Here is a 13299-nt window from a genome sequence, read left to right on the forward strand (position 1 = left end):
AGCATGGCAATATTTTTATTTTTAACTACACAAACTTTTTGCTCACACCCGTTTCACCAAAACATAAACCCAGACGTGCCAGAATAATTACTACAGAAGATGGATACTCTGCAAATTTACTTAGAGATGCCAATATAATTAATAATGTAAGTTAAAAATGTTATCCCCAGCTGTGCCATTGTAATGACTGTGGAAAAGGCCAATCGACAAAAAATGGCCAATGAGACAATCTGCAGTTGATCTTCATCTTAAACACCCAGACTGACCTCTGTAACATGGGCAACCATGGCAGTCACTATCCTCAGCCAGACACTACAGTCCCAGGGCAGAGCAGAACAGGGCCCTACCACTTTGGCTGCCCAGTGGCAGCCATTATGCTAGCATGTCTGAATGTAGACACCTTCAATTGCCCACCCTTTAGGCCTTGGGGAGAATCAACAAAACACTGCCATTATCAGTGCACAGTGCGTGTCATCAATATTACCCCTGCCTCTTCCTCGGGTTCCTTAATCAAAGCAGAAACAAACATATTTCCCTCTTCGTAATAGACTCTTCCACCATAACTGGTATGCAAATGAGCTGCAGATGCTGGGTATAGCCTTGGCCAGTAGGGCACACAGCTCTACTGCTGCTGTGGGAGAGGGAACTGTTATTTAATGGGGGGGGGGGGCAGCATCACTACTGGCTGCAGGTTTAACTATACTGTATTGATATTTTTACATAGCATTTACATTCTATTCTGCTGATGAGGCCTAGTTTAGGTGCATTGCTCTATCTTTGACCATCAGGGACTCCTAATGACACAACCTCAATGCAGCTTACACAACTGCAGAGGAAATATTTGCCACACACAACTGAGTGTCCCTGTCATTTAGCCAATTGTCATCTTTTTTATTGCTTTGTGTTAAATACCAGGGGTTTTATTCCATTTATTGCTTTGTTGGCACAGACTGTCTTTAGCTGTTTGGCAGATCGTACAGGCTATACTTGCAATCGGTCTTGATCTGAGACAATCTGCAGTTGGTCTTCATTTATTTTTTCATTTATTTAGGTTTCTGCTTTGCATTCCTACAGTTTGGTTTTTAACAGCAATCCAGTTGCTAGGGTCTTATTTACCCTAGCAACCAGGCAGTGGATTGAACGAGAGTCTGGGGTTGGCTGCATATTATGGTACACTGGCTCCTGGGCAGGTTAAGGGCCAAAGAGTCCTACAATGAAAGCAAGCTGCAGGGCCCTTTTAAGGCCTTGGTGGGCCCTGGGCCAAAATCCAAAGATTGGGACCCTATTATCCTGCTGCATGCAGCATGGCAATATTTTTATTTTTACCTACACCAACTTTTTGCCCACACCCGTTTCACCAAAACATAAACCCAGACGTGCCAGAATAAATACTACAGAAGATGGATACTCTGCAAATTTGCTTAGAGATGCCAATATAATTAATAATGTAAATTAAAAATGTTATCCCCAGCTGTGCCATTGTAATGACTGTGGAAATGGCCAATCAACAAAAAATGGCCAATGAGACAATCTGCAGTTGGTCTTCATTTATTTTTTTATTTATTTAGGTTTCTGCTTTGCATTCCTACAGTTTGGTTTTTAACAGCAATCCAGTTGCTAGGGTCTTATTTACCCTAGCAACCAGGCAGTAGATTGAATGAGAGTCTGGGGTTGGCTGCATATTATGGTACACTGGCTCCTGGGCAGGTTAAGGGACAAAGAGTCCCACAATGAAAGCAAGCTGCAGGGCCTTTTTAAGGCCTTGGTGGGCCCTGGGCCAAAATCCAAAGAGTGGGACCCTATTATTCTGCTGCATGCAGCATGGCAATATTTTTATTTTTAACTACACAAACTTTTTGCTCACACCCGTTTCACCAAAACATAAACCCAGACGTGCCAGAATAATTACTACAGAAGATGGATACTCTGCAAATTTACTTAGAGATGCCAATATAATTAATAATGTAAGTTAAAAATGTTATCCCCAGCTGTGCCATTGTAATGACTGTGGAAAAGGCCAATCGACAAAAAATGGCCAATGAGACAATCTGCAGTTGATCTTCATCTTAAACACCCAGACTGACCTCTGTAACATGGGCAACCATGGCAGTCACTATCCTCAGCCAGACACTACAGTCCCAGGGCAGAGCAGAACAGGGCCCTACCACTTTGGCTGCCCAGTGGCAGCCATTATGCTAGCATGTCTGAATGTAGACACCTTCAATTGCCCACCCTTTAGGCCTTGGGGAGAATCAACAAAACACTGCCATTATCAGTGCACAGTGCGTGTCATCAATATTACCCCTGCCTCTTCCTCGGGTTCCTTAATCAAAGCAGAAACAAACATATTTCCCTCTTCGTAATAGACTCTTCCACCATAACTGGTATGCAAATGAGCTGCAGATGCTGGGTATAGCCTTGGCCAGTAGGGCACACAGCTCTACTGCTGCTGTGGGAGAGGGAACTGTTATTTAATGGGGGGGGGGGGCAGCATCACTACTGGCTGCAGGTTTAACTATACTGTATTGATATTTTTACATAGCATTTACATTCTATTCTGCTGATGAGGCCTAGTTTAGGTGCATTGCTCTATCTTTGACCATCAGGGACTCCTAATGACACAACCTCAATGCAGCTTACACAACTGCAGAGGAAATATTTGCCACACACAACTGAGTGTCCCTGTCATTTAGCCAATTGTCATCTTTTTTATTGCTTTGTGTTAAATACCAGGGGTTTTATTCCATTTATTGCTTTGTTGGCACAGACTGTCTTTAGCTGTTTGGCAGATCGTACAGGCTATACTTGCAATCGGTCTTGATCTGAGACAATCTGCAGTTGGTCTTCATTTATTTTTTCATTTATTTAGGTTTCTGCTTTGCATTCCTACAGTTTGGTTTTTAACAGCAATCCAGTTGCTAGGGTCTTATTTACCCTAGCAACCAGGCAGTGGATTGAACGAGAGTCTGGGGTTGGCTGCATATTATGGTACACTGGCTCCTGGGCAGGTTAAGGGCCAAAGAGTCCTACAATGAAAGCAAGCTGCAGGGCCCTTTTAAGGCCTTGGTGGGCCCTGGGCCAAAATCCAAAGATTGGGACCCTATTATCCTGCTGCATGCAGCATGGCAATATTTTTATTTTTACCTACACCAACTTTTTGCCCACACCCGTTTCACCAAAACATAAACCCAGACGTGCCAGAATAAATACTACAGAAGATGGATACTCTGCAAATTTGCTTAGAGATGCCAATATAATTAATAATGTAAATTAAAAATGTTATCCCCAGCTGTGCCATTGTAATGACTGTGGAAATGGCCAATCAACAAAAAATGGCCAATGAGACAATCTGCAGTTGGTCTTCATTTATTTTTTTATTTATTTAGGTTTCTGCTTTGCATTCCTACAGTTTGGTTTTTAACAGCAATCCAGTTGCTAGGGTCTTATTTACCCTAGCAACCAGGCAGTAGATTGAATGAGAGTCTGGGGTTGGCTGCATATTATGGTACACTGGCTCCTGGGCAGGTTAAGGGACAAAGAGTCCCACAATGAAAGCAAGCTGCAGGGCCTTTTTAAGGCCTTGGTGGGCCCTGGGCCAAAATCCAAAGAGTGGGACCCTATTATTCTGCTGCATGCAGCATGGCAATATTTTTATTTTTAACTACACAAACTTTTTGCTCACACCCGTTTCACCAAAACATAAACCCAGACGTGCCAGAATAATTACTACAGAAGATGGATACTCTGCAAATTTACTTAGAGATGCCAATATAATTAATAATGTAAGTTAAAAATGTTATCCCCAGCTGTGCCATTGTAATGACTGTGGAAAAGGCCAATCGACAAAAAATGGCCAATGAGACAATCTGCAGTTGATCTTCATCTTAAACACCCAGACTGACCTCTGTAACATGGGCAACCATGGCAGTCACTATCCTCAGCCAGACACTACAGTCCCAGGGCAGAGCAGAACAGGGCCCTACCACTTTGGCTGCCCAGTGGCAGCCATTATGCTAGCATGTCTGAATGTAGACACCTTCAATTGCCCACCCTTTAGGCCTTGGGGAGAATCAACAAAACACTGCCATTATCAGTGCACAGTGCGTGTCATCAATATTACCCCTGCCTCTTCCTCGGGTTCCTTAATCAAAGCAGAAACAAACATATTTCCCTCTTCGTAATAGACTCTTCCACCATAACTGGTATGCAAATGAGCTGCAGATGCTGGGTATAGCCTTGGCCAGTAGGGCACACAGCTCTACTGCTGCTGTGGGAGAGGGAACTGTTATTTAATGGGGGGGGGGGCAGCATCACTACTGGCTGCAGGTTTAACTATACTGTATTGATATTTTTACATAGCATTTACATTCTATTCTGCTGATGAGGCCTAGTTTAGGTGCATTGCTCTATCTTTGACCATCAGGGACTCCTAATGACACAACCTCAATGCAGCTTACACAACTGCAGAGGAAATATTTGCCACACACAACTGAGTGTCCCTGTCATTTAGCCAATTGTCATCTTTTTTATTGCTTTGTGTTAAATACCAGGGGTTTTATTCCATTTATTGCTTTGTTGGCACAGACTGTCTTTAGCTGTTTGGCAGATCGTACAGGCTATACTTGCAATCGGTCTTGATCTGAGACAATCTGCAGTTGGTCTTCATTTATTTTTTCATTTATTTAGGTTTCTGCTTTGCATTCCTACAGTTTGGTTTTTAACAGCAATCCAGTTGCTAGGGTCTTATTTACCCTAGCAACCAGGCAGTGGATTGAACGAGAGTCTGGGGTTGGCTGCATATTATGGTACACTGGCTCCTGGGCAGGTTAAGGGCCAAAGAGTCCTACAATGAAAGCAAGCTGCAGGGCCCTTTTAAGGCCTTGGTGGGCCCTGGGCCAAAATCCAAAGATTGGGACCCTATTATCCTGCTGCATGCAGCATGGCAATATTTTTATTTTTACCTACACCAACTTTTTGCCCACACCCGTTTCACCAAAACATAAACCCAGACGTGCCAGAATAAATACTACAGAAGATGGATACTCTGCAAATTTGCTTAGAGATGCCAATATAATTAATAATGTAAATTAAAAATGTTATCCCCAGCTGTGCCATTGTAATGACTGTGGAAATGGCCAATCAACAAAAAATGGCCAATGAGACAATCTGCAGTTGGTCTTCATTTATTTTTTTATTTATTTAGGTTTCTGCTTTGCATTCCTACAGTTTGGTTTTTAACAGCAATCCAGTTGCTAGGGTCTTATTTACCCTAGCAACCAGGCAGTAGATTGAATGAGAGTCTGGGGTTGGCTGCATATTATGGTACACTGGCTCCTGGGCAGGTTAAGGGACAAAGAGTCCCACAATGAAAGCAAGCTGCAGGGCCTTTTTAAGGCCTTGGTGGGCCCTGGGCCAAAATCCAAAGAGTGGGACCCTATTATTCTGCTGCATGCAGCATGGCAATATTTTTATTTTTAACTACACAAACTTTTTGCTCACACCCGTTTCACCAAAACATAAACCCAGACGTGCCAGAATAATTACTACAGAAGATGGATACTCTGCAAATTTACTTAGAGATGCCAATATAATTAATAATGTAAGTTAAAAATGTTATCCCCAGCTGTGCCATTGTAATGACTGTGGAAAAGGCCAATCGACAAAAAATGGCCAATGAGACAATCTGCAGTTGATCTTCATCTTAAACACCCAGACTGACCTCTGTAACATGGGCAACCATGGCAGTCACTATCCTCAGCCAGACACTACAGTCCCAGGGCAGAGCAGAACAGGGCCCTACCACTTTGGCTGCCCAGTGGCAGCCATTATGCTAGCATGTCTGAATGTAGACACCTTCAATTGCCCACCCTTTAGGCCTTGGGGAGAATCAACAAAACACTGCCATTATCAGTGCACAGTGCGTGTCATCAATATTACCCCTGCCTCTTCCTCGGGTTCCTTAATCAAAGCAGAAACAAACATATTTCCCTCTTCGTAATAGACTCTTCCACCATAACTGGTATGCAAATGAGCTGCAGATGCTGGGTATAGCCTTGGCCAGTAGGGCACACAGCTCTACTGCTGCTGTGGGAGAGGGAACTGTTATTTAATGGGGGGGGGGGGGCAGCATCACTACTGGCTGCAGGTTTAACTATACTGTATTGATATTTTTACATAGCATTTACATTCTATTCTGCTGATGAGGCCTAGTTTAGGTGCATTGCTCTATCTTTGACCATCAGGGACTCCTAATGACACAACCTCAATGCAGCTTACACAACTGCAGAGGAAATATTTGCCACACACAACTGAGTGTCCCTGTCATTTAGCCAATTGTCATCTTTTTTATTGCTTTGTGTTAAATACCAGGGGTTTTATTCCATTTATTGCTTTGTTGGCACAGACTGTCTTTAGCTGTTTGGCAGATCGTACAGGCTATACTTGCAATCGGTCTTGATCTGAGACAATCTGCAGTTGGTCTTCATTTATTTTTTCATTTATTTAGGTTTCTGCTTTGCATTCCTACAGTTTGGTTTTTAACAGCAATCCAGTTGCTAGGGTCTTATTTACCCTAGCAACCAGGCAGTGGATTGAACGAGAGTCTGGGGTTGGCTGCATATTATGGTACACTGGCTCCTGGGCAGGTTAAGGGCCAAAGAGTCCTACAATGAAAGCAAGCTGCAGGGCCCTTTTAAGGCCTTGGTGGGCCCTGGGCCAAAATCCAAAGATTGGGACCCTATTATCCTGCTGCATGCAGCATGGCAATATTTTTATTTTTACCTACACCAACTTTTTGCCCACACCCGTTTCACCAAAACATAAACCCAGACGTGCCAGAATAAATACTACAGAAGATGGATACTCTGCAAATTTGCTTAGAGATGCCAATATAATTAATAATGTAAATTAAAAATGTTATCCCCAGCTGTGCCATTGTAATGACTGTGGAAATGGCCAATCAACAAAAAATGGCCAATGAGACAATCTGCAGTTGGTCTTCATTTATTTTTTTATTTATTTAGGTTTCTGCTTTGCATTCCTACAGTTTGGTTTTTAACAGCAATCCAGTTGCTAGGGTCTTATTTACCCTAGCAACCAGGCAGTAGATTGAATGAGAGTCTGGGGTTGGCTGCATATTATGGTACACTGGCTCCTGGGCAGGTTAAGGGACAAAGAGTCCCACAATGAAAGCAAGCTGCAGGGCCTTTTTAAGGCCTTGGTGGGCCCTGGGCCAAAATCCAAAGAGTGGGACCCTATTATTCTGCTGCATGCAGCATGGCAATATTTTTATTTTTAACTACACAAACTTTTTGCTCACACCCGTTTCACCAAAACATAAACCCAGACGTGCCAGAATAATTACTACAGAAGATGGATACTCTGCAAATTTACTTAGAGATGCCAATATAATTAATAATGTAAGTTAAAAATGTTATCCCCAGCTGTGCCATTGTAATGACTGTGGAAAAGGCCAATCGACAAAAAATGGCCAATGAGACAATCTGCAGTTGATCTTCATCTTAAACACCCAGACTGACCTCTGTAACATGGGCAACCATGGCAGTCACTATCCTCAGCCAGACACTACAGTCCCAGGGCAGAGCAGAACAGGGCCCTACCACTTTGGCTGCCCAGTGGCAGCCATTATGCTAGCATGTCTGAATGTAGACACCTTCAATTGCCCACCCTTTAGGCCTTGGGGAGAATCAACAAAACACTGCCATTATCAGTGCACAGTGCGTGTCATCAATATTACCCCTGCCTCTTCCTCGGGTTCCTTAATCAAAGCAGAAACAAACATATTTCCCTCTTCGTAATAGACTCTTCCACCATAACTGGTATGCAAATGAGCTGCAGATGCTGGGTATAGCCTTGGCCAGTAGGGCACACAGCTCTACTGCTGCTGTGGGAGAGGGAACTGTTATTTAATGGGGGGGGGGGGCAGCATCACTACTGGCTGCAGGTTTAACTATACTGTATTGATATTTTTACATAGCATTTACATTCTATTCTGCTGATGAGGCCTAGTTTAGGTGCATTGCTCTATCTTTGACCATCAGGGACTCCTAATGACACAACCTCAATGCAGCTTACACAACTGCAGAGGAAATATTTGCCACACACAACTGAGTGTCCCTGTCATTTAGCCAATTGTCATCTTTTTTATTGCTTTGTGTTAAATACCAGGGGTTTTATTCCATTTATTGCTTTGTTGGCACAGACTGTCTTTAGCTGTTTGGCAGATCGTACAGGCTATACTTGCAATCGGTCTTGATCTGAGACAATCTGCAGTTGGTCTTCATTTATTTTTTCATTTATTTAGGTTTCTGCTTTGCATTCCTACAGTTTGGTTTTTAACAGCAATCCAGTTGCTAGGGTCTTATTTACCCTAGCAACCAGGCAGTGGATTGAACGAGAGTCTGGGGTTGGCTGCATATTATGGTACACTGGCTCCTGGGCAGGTTAAGGGCCAAAGAGTCCTACAATGAAAGCAAGCTGCAGGGCCCTTTTAAGGCCTTGGTGGGCCCTGGGCCAAAATCCAAAGATTGGGACCCTATTATCCTGCTGCATGCAGCATGGCAATATTTTTATTTTTACCTACACCAACTTTTTGCCCACACCCGTTTCACCAAAACATAAACCCAGACGTGCCAGAATAAATACTACAGAAGATGGATACTCTGCAAATTTGCTTAGAGATGCCAATATAATTAATAATGTAAATTAAAAATGTTATCCCCAGCTGTGCCATTGTAATGACTGTGGAAATGGCCAATCAACAAAAAATGGCCAATGAGACAATCTGCAGTTGGTCTTCATTTATTTTTTTATTTATTTAGGTTTCTGCTTTGCATTCCTACAGTTTGGTTTTTAACAGCAATCCAGTTGCTAGGGTCTTATTTACCCTAGCAACCAGGCAGTAGATTGAATGAGAGTCTGGGGTTGGCTGCATATTATGGTACACTGGCTCCTGGGCAGGTTAAGGGACAAAGAGTCCCACAATGAAAGCAAGCTGCAGGGCCTTTTTAAGGCCTTGGTGGGCCCTGGGCCAAAATCCAAAGAGTGGGACCCTATTATTCTGCTGCATGCAGCATGGCAATATTTTTATTTTTAACTACACAAACTTTTTGCTCACACCCGTTTCACCAAAACATAAACCCAGACGTGCCAGAATAATTACTACAGAAGATGGATACTCTGCAAATTTACTTAGAGATGCCAATATAATTAATAATGTAAGTTAAAAATGTTATCCCCAGCTGTGCCATTGTAATGACTGTGGAAAAGGCCAATCGACAAAAAATGGCCAATGAGACAATCTGCAGTTGATCTTCATCTTAAACACCCAGACTGACCTCTGTAACATGGGCAACCATGGCAGTCACTATCCTCAGCCAGACACTACAGTCCCAGGGCAGAGCAGAACAGGGCCCTACCACTTTGGCTGCCCAGTGGCAGCCATTATGCTAGCATGTCTGAATGTAGACACCTTCAATTGCCCACCCTTTAGGCCTTGGGGAGAATCAACAAAACACTGCCATTATCAGTGCACAGTGCGTGTCATCAATATTACCCCTGCCTCTTCCTCGGGTTCCTTAATCAAAGCAGAAACAAACATATTTCCCTCTTCGTAATAGACTCTTCCACCATAACTGGTATGCAAATGAGCTGCAGATGCTGGGTATAGCCTTGGCCAGTAGGGCACACAGCTCTACTGCTGCTGTGGGAGAGGGAACTGTTATTTAATGGGGGGGGGGGGCAGCATCACTACTGGCTGCAGGTTTAACTATACTGTATTGATATTTTTACATAGCATTTACATTCTATTCTGCTGATGAGGCCTAGTTTAGGTGCATTGCTCTATCTTTGACCATCAGGGACTCCTAATGACACAACCTCAATGCAGCTTACACAACTGCAGAGGAAATATTTGCCACACACAACTGAGTGTCCCTGTCATTTAGCCAATTGTCATCTTTTTTATTGCTTTGTGTTAAATACCAGGGGTTTTATTCCATTTATTGCTTTGTTGGCACAGACTGTCTTTAGCTGTTTGGCAGATCGTACAGGCTATACTTGCAATCGGTCTTGATCTGAGACAATCTGCAGTTGGTCTTCATTTATTTTTTCATTTATTTAGGTTTCTGCTTTGCATTCCTACAGTTTGGTTTTTAACAGCAATCCAGTTGCTAGGGTCTTATTTACCCTAGCAACCAGGCAGTGGATTGAACGAGAGTCTGGGGTTGGCTGCATATTATGGTACACTGGCTCCTGGGCAGGTTAAGGGCCAAAGAGTCCTACAATGAAAGCAAGCTGCAGGGCCCTTTTAAGGCCTTGGTGGGCCCTGGGCCAAAATCCAAAGATTGGGACCCTATTATCCTGCTGCATGCAGCATGGCAATATTTTTATTTTTACCTACACCAACTTTTTGCCCACACCCGTTTCACCAAAACATAAACCCAGACGTGCCAGAATAAATACTACAGAAGATGGATACTCTGCAAATTTGCTTAGAGATGCCAATATAATTAATAATGTAAATTAAAAATGTTATCCCCAGCTGTGCCATTGTAATGACTGTGGAAATGGCCAATCAACAAAAAATGGCCAATGAGACAATCTGCAGTTGGTCTTCATTTATTTTTTTATTTATTTAGGTTTCTGCTTTGCATTCCTACAGTTTGGTTTTTAACAGCAATCCAGTTGCTAGGGTCTTATTTACCCTAGCAACCAGGCAGTAGATTGAATGAGAGTCTGGGGTTGGCTGCATATTATGGTACACTGGCTCCTGGGCAGGTTAAGGGACAAAGAGTCCCACAATGAAAGCAAGCTGCAGGGCCTTTTTAAGGCCTTGGTGGGCCCTGGGCCAAAATCCAAAGAGTGGGACCCTATTATTCTGCTGCATGCAGCATGGCAATATTTTTATTTTTAACTACACAAACTTTTTGCTCACACCCGTTTCACCAAAACATAAACCCAGACGTGCCAGAATAATTACTACAGAAGATGGATACTCTGCAAATTTACTTAGAGATGCCAATATAATTAATAATGTAAGTTAAAAATGTTATCCCCAGCTGTGCCATTGTAATGACTGTGGAAAAGGCCAATCGACAAAAAATGGCCAATGAGACAATCTGCAGTTGATCTTCATCTTAAACACCCAGACTGACCTCTGTAACATGGGCAACCATGGCAGTCACTATCCTCAGCCAGACACTACAGTCCCAGGGCAGAGCAGAACAGGGCCCTACCACTTTGGCTGCCCAGTGGCAGCCATTATGCTAGCATGTCTGAATGTAGACACCTTCAATTGCCCACCCTTTAGGCCTTGGGGAGAATCAACAAAACACTGCCATTATCAGTGCACAGTGCGTGTCATCAATATTACCCCTGCCTCTTCCTCGGGTTCCTTAATCAAAGCAGAAACAAACATATTTCCCTCTTCGTAATAGACTCTTCCACCATAACTGGTATGCAAATGAGCTGCAGATGCTGGGTATAGCCTTGGCCAGTAGGGCACACAGCTCTACTGCTGCTGTGGGAGAGGGAACTGTTATTTAATGGGGGGGGGGGGCAGCATCACTACTGGCTGCAGGTTTAACTATACTGTATTGATATTTTTACATAGCATTTACATTCTATTCTGCTGATGAGGCCTAGTTTAGGTGCATTGCTCTATCTTTGACCATCAGGGACTCCTAATGACACAACCTCAATGCAGCTTACACAACTGCAGAGGAAATATTTGCCACACACAACTGAGTGTCCCTGTCATTTAGCCAATTGTCATCTTTTTTATTGCTTTGTGTTAAATACCAGGGGTTTTATTCCATTTATTGCTTTGTTGGCACAGACTGTCTTTAGCTGTTTGGCAGATCGTACAGGCTATACTTGCAATCGGTCTTGATCTGAGACAATCTGCAGTTGGTCTTCATTTATTTTTTCATTTATTTAGGTTTCTGCTTTGCATTCCTACAGTTTGGTTTTTAACAGCAATCCAGTTGCTAGGGTCTTATTTACCCTAGCAACCAGGCAGTGGATTGAACGAGAGTCTGGGGTTGGCTGCATATTATGGTACACTGGCTCCTGGGCAGGTTAAGGGCCAAAGAGTCCTACAATGAAAGCAAGCTGCAGGGCCCTTTTAAGGCCTTGGTGGGCCCTGGGCCAAAATCCAAAGATTGGGACCCTATTATCCTGCTGCATGCAGCATGGCAATATTTTTATTTTTACCTACACCAACTTTTTGCCCACACCCGTTTCACCAAAACATAAACCCAGACGTGCCAGAATAAATACTACAGAAGATGGATACTCTGCAAATTTGCTTAGAGATGCCAATATAATTAATAATGTAAATTAAAAATGTTATCCCCAGCTGTGCCATTGTAATGACTGTGGAAATGGCCAATCAACAAAAAATGGCCAATGAGACAATCTGCAGTTGGTCTTCATTTATTTTTTTATTTATTTAGGTTTCTGCTTTGCATTCCTACAGTTTGGTTTTTAACAGCAATCCAGTTGCTAGGGTCTTATTTACCCTAGCAACCAGGCAGTAGATTGAATGAGAGTCTGGGGTTGGCTGCATATTATGGTACACTGGCTCCTGGGCAGGTTAAGGGACAAAGAGTCCCACAATGAAAGCAAGCTGCAGGGCCTTTTTAAGGCCTTGGTGGGCCCTGGGCCAAAATCCAAAGAGTGGGACCCTATTATTCTGCTGCATGCAGCATGGCAATATTTTTATTTTTAACTACACAAACTTTTTGCTCACACCCGTTTCACCAAAACATAAACCCAGACGTGCCAGAATAATTACTACAGAAGATGGATACTCTGCAAATTTACTTAGAGATGCCAATATAATTAATAATGTAAGTTAAAAATGTTATCCCCAGCTGTGCCATTGTAATGACTGTGGAAAAGGCCAATCGACAAAAAATGGCCAATGAGACAATCTGCAGTTGATCTTCATCTTAAACACCCAGACTGACCTCTGTAACATGGGCAACCATGGCAGTCACTATCCTCAGCCAGACACTACAGTCCCAGGGCAGAGCAGAACAGGGCCCTACCACTTTGGCTGCCCAGTGGCAGCCATTATGCTAGCATGTCTGAATGTAGACACCTTCAATTGCCCACCCTTTAGGCCTTGGGGAGAATCAACAAAACACTGCCATTATCAGTGCACAGTGCGTGTCATCAATATTACCCCTGCCTCTTCCTCGGGTTCCTTAATCAAAGCAGAAACAAACATATTTCCCTCTTCGTAATAGACTCTTCCACCATAACTGGTATGCA

This window comes from Xenopus tropicalis, chromosome 9 (assembly GCF_000004195.4).
Source record: "Xenopus tropicalis strain Nigerian chromosome 9, UCB_Xtro_10.0, whole genome shotgun sequence".
NCBI lineage: Eukaryota > Metazoa > Chordata > Amphibia > Anura > Pipidae > Xenopus > Xenopus tropicalis.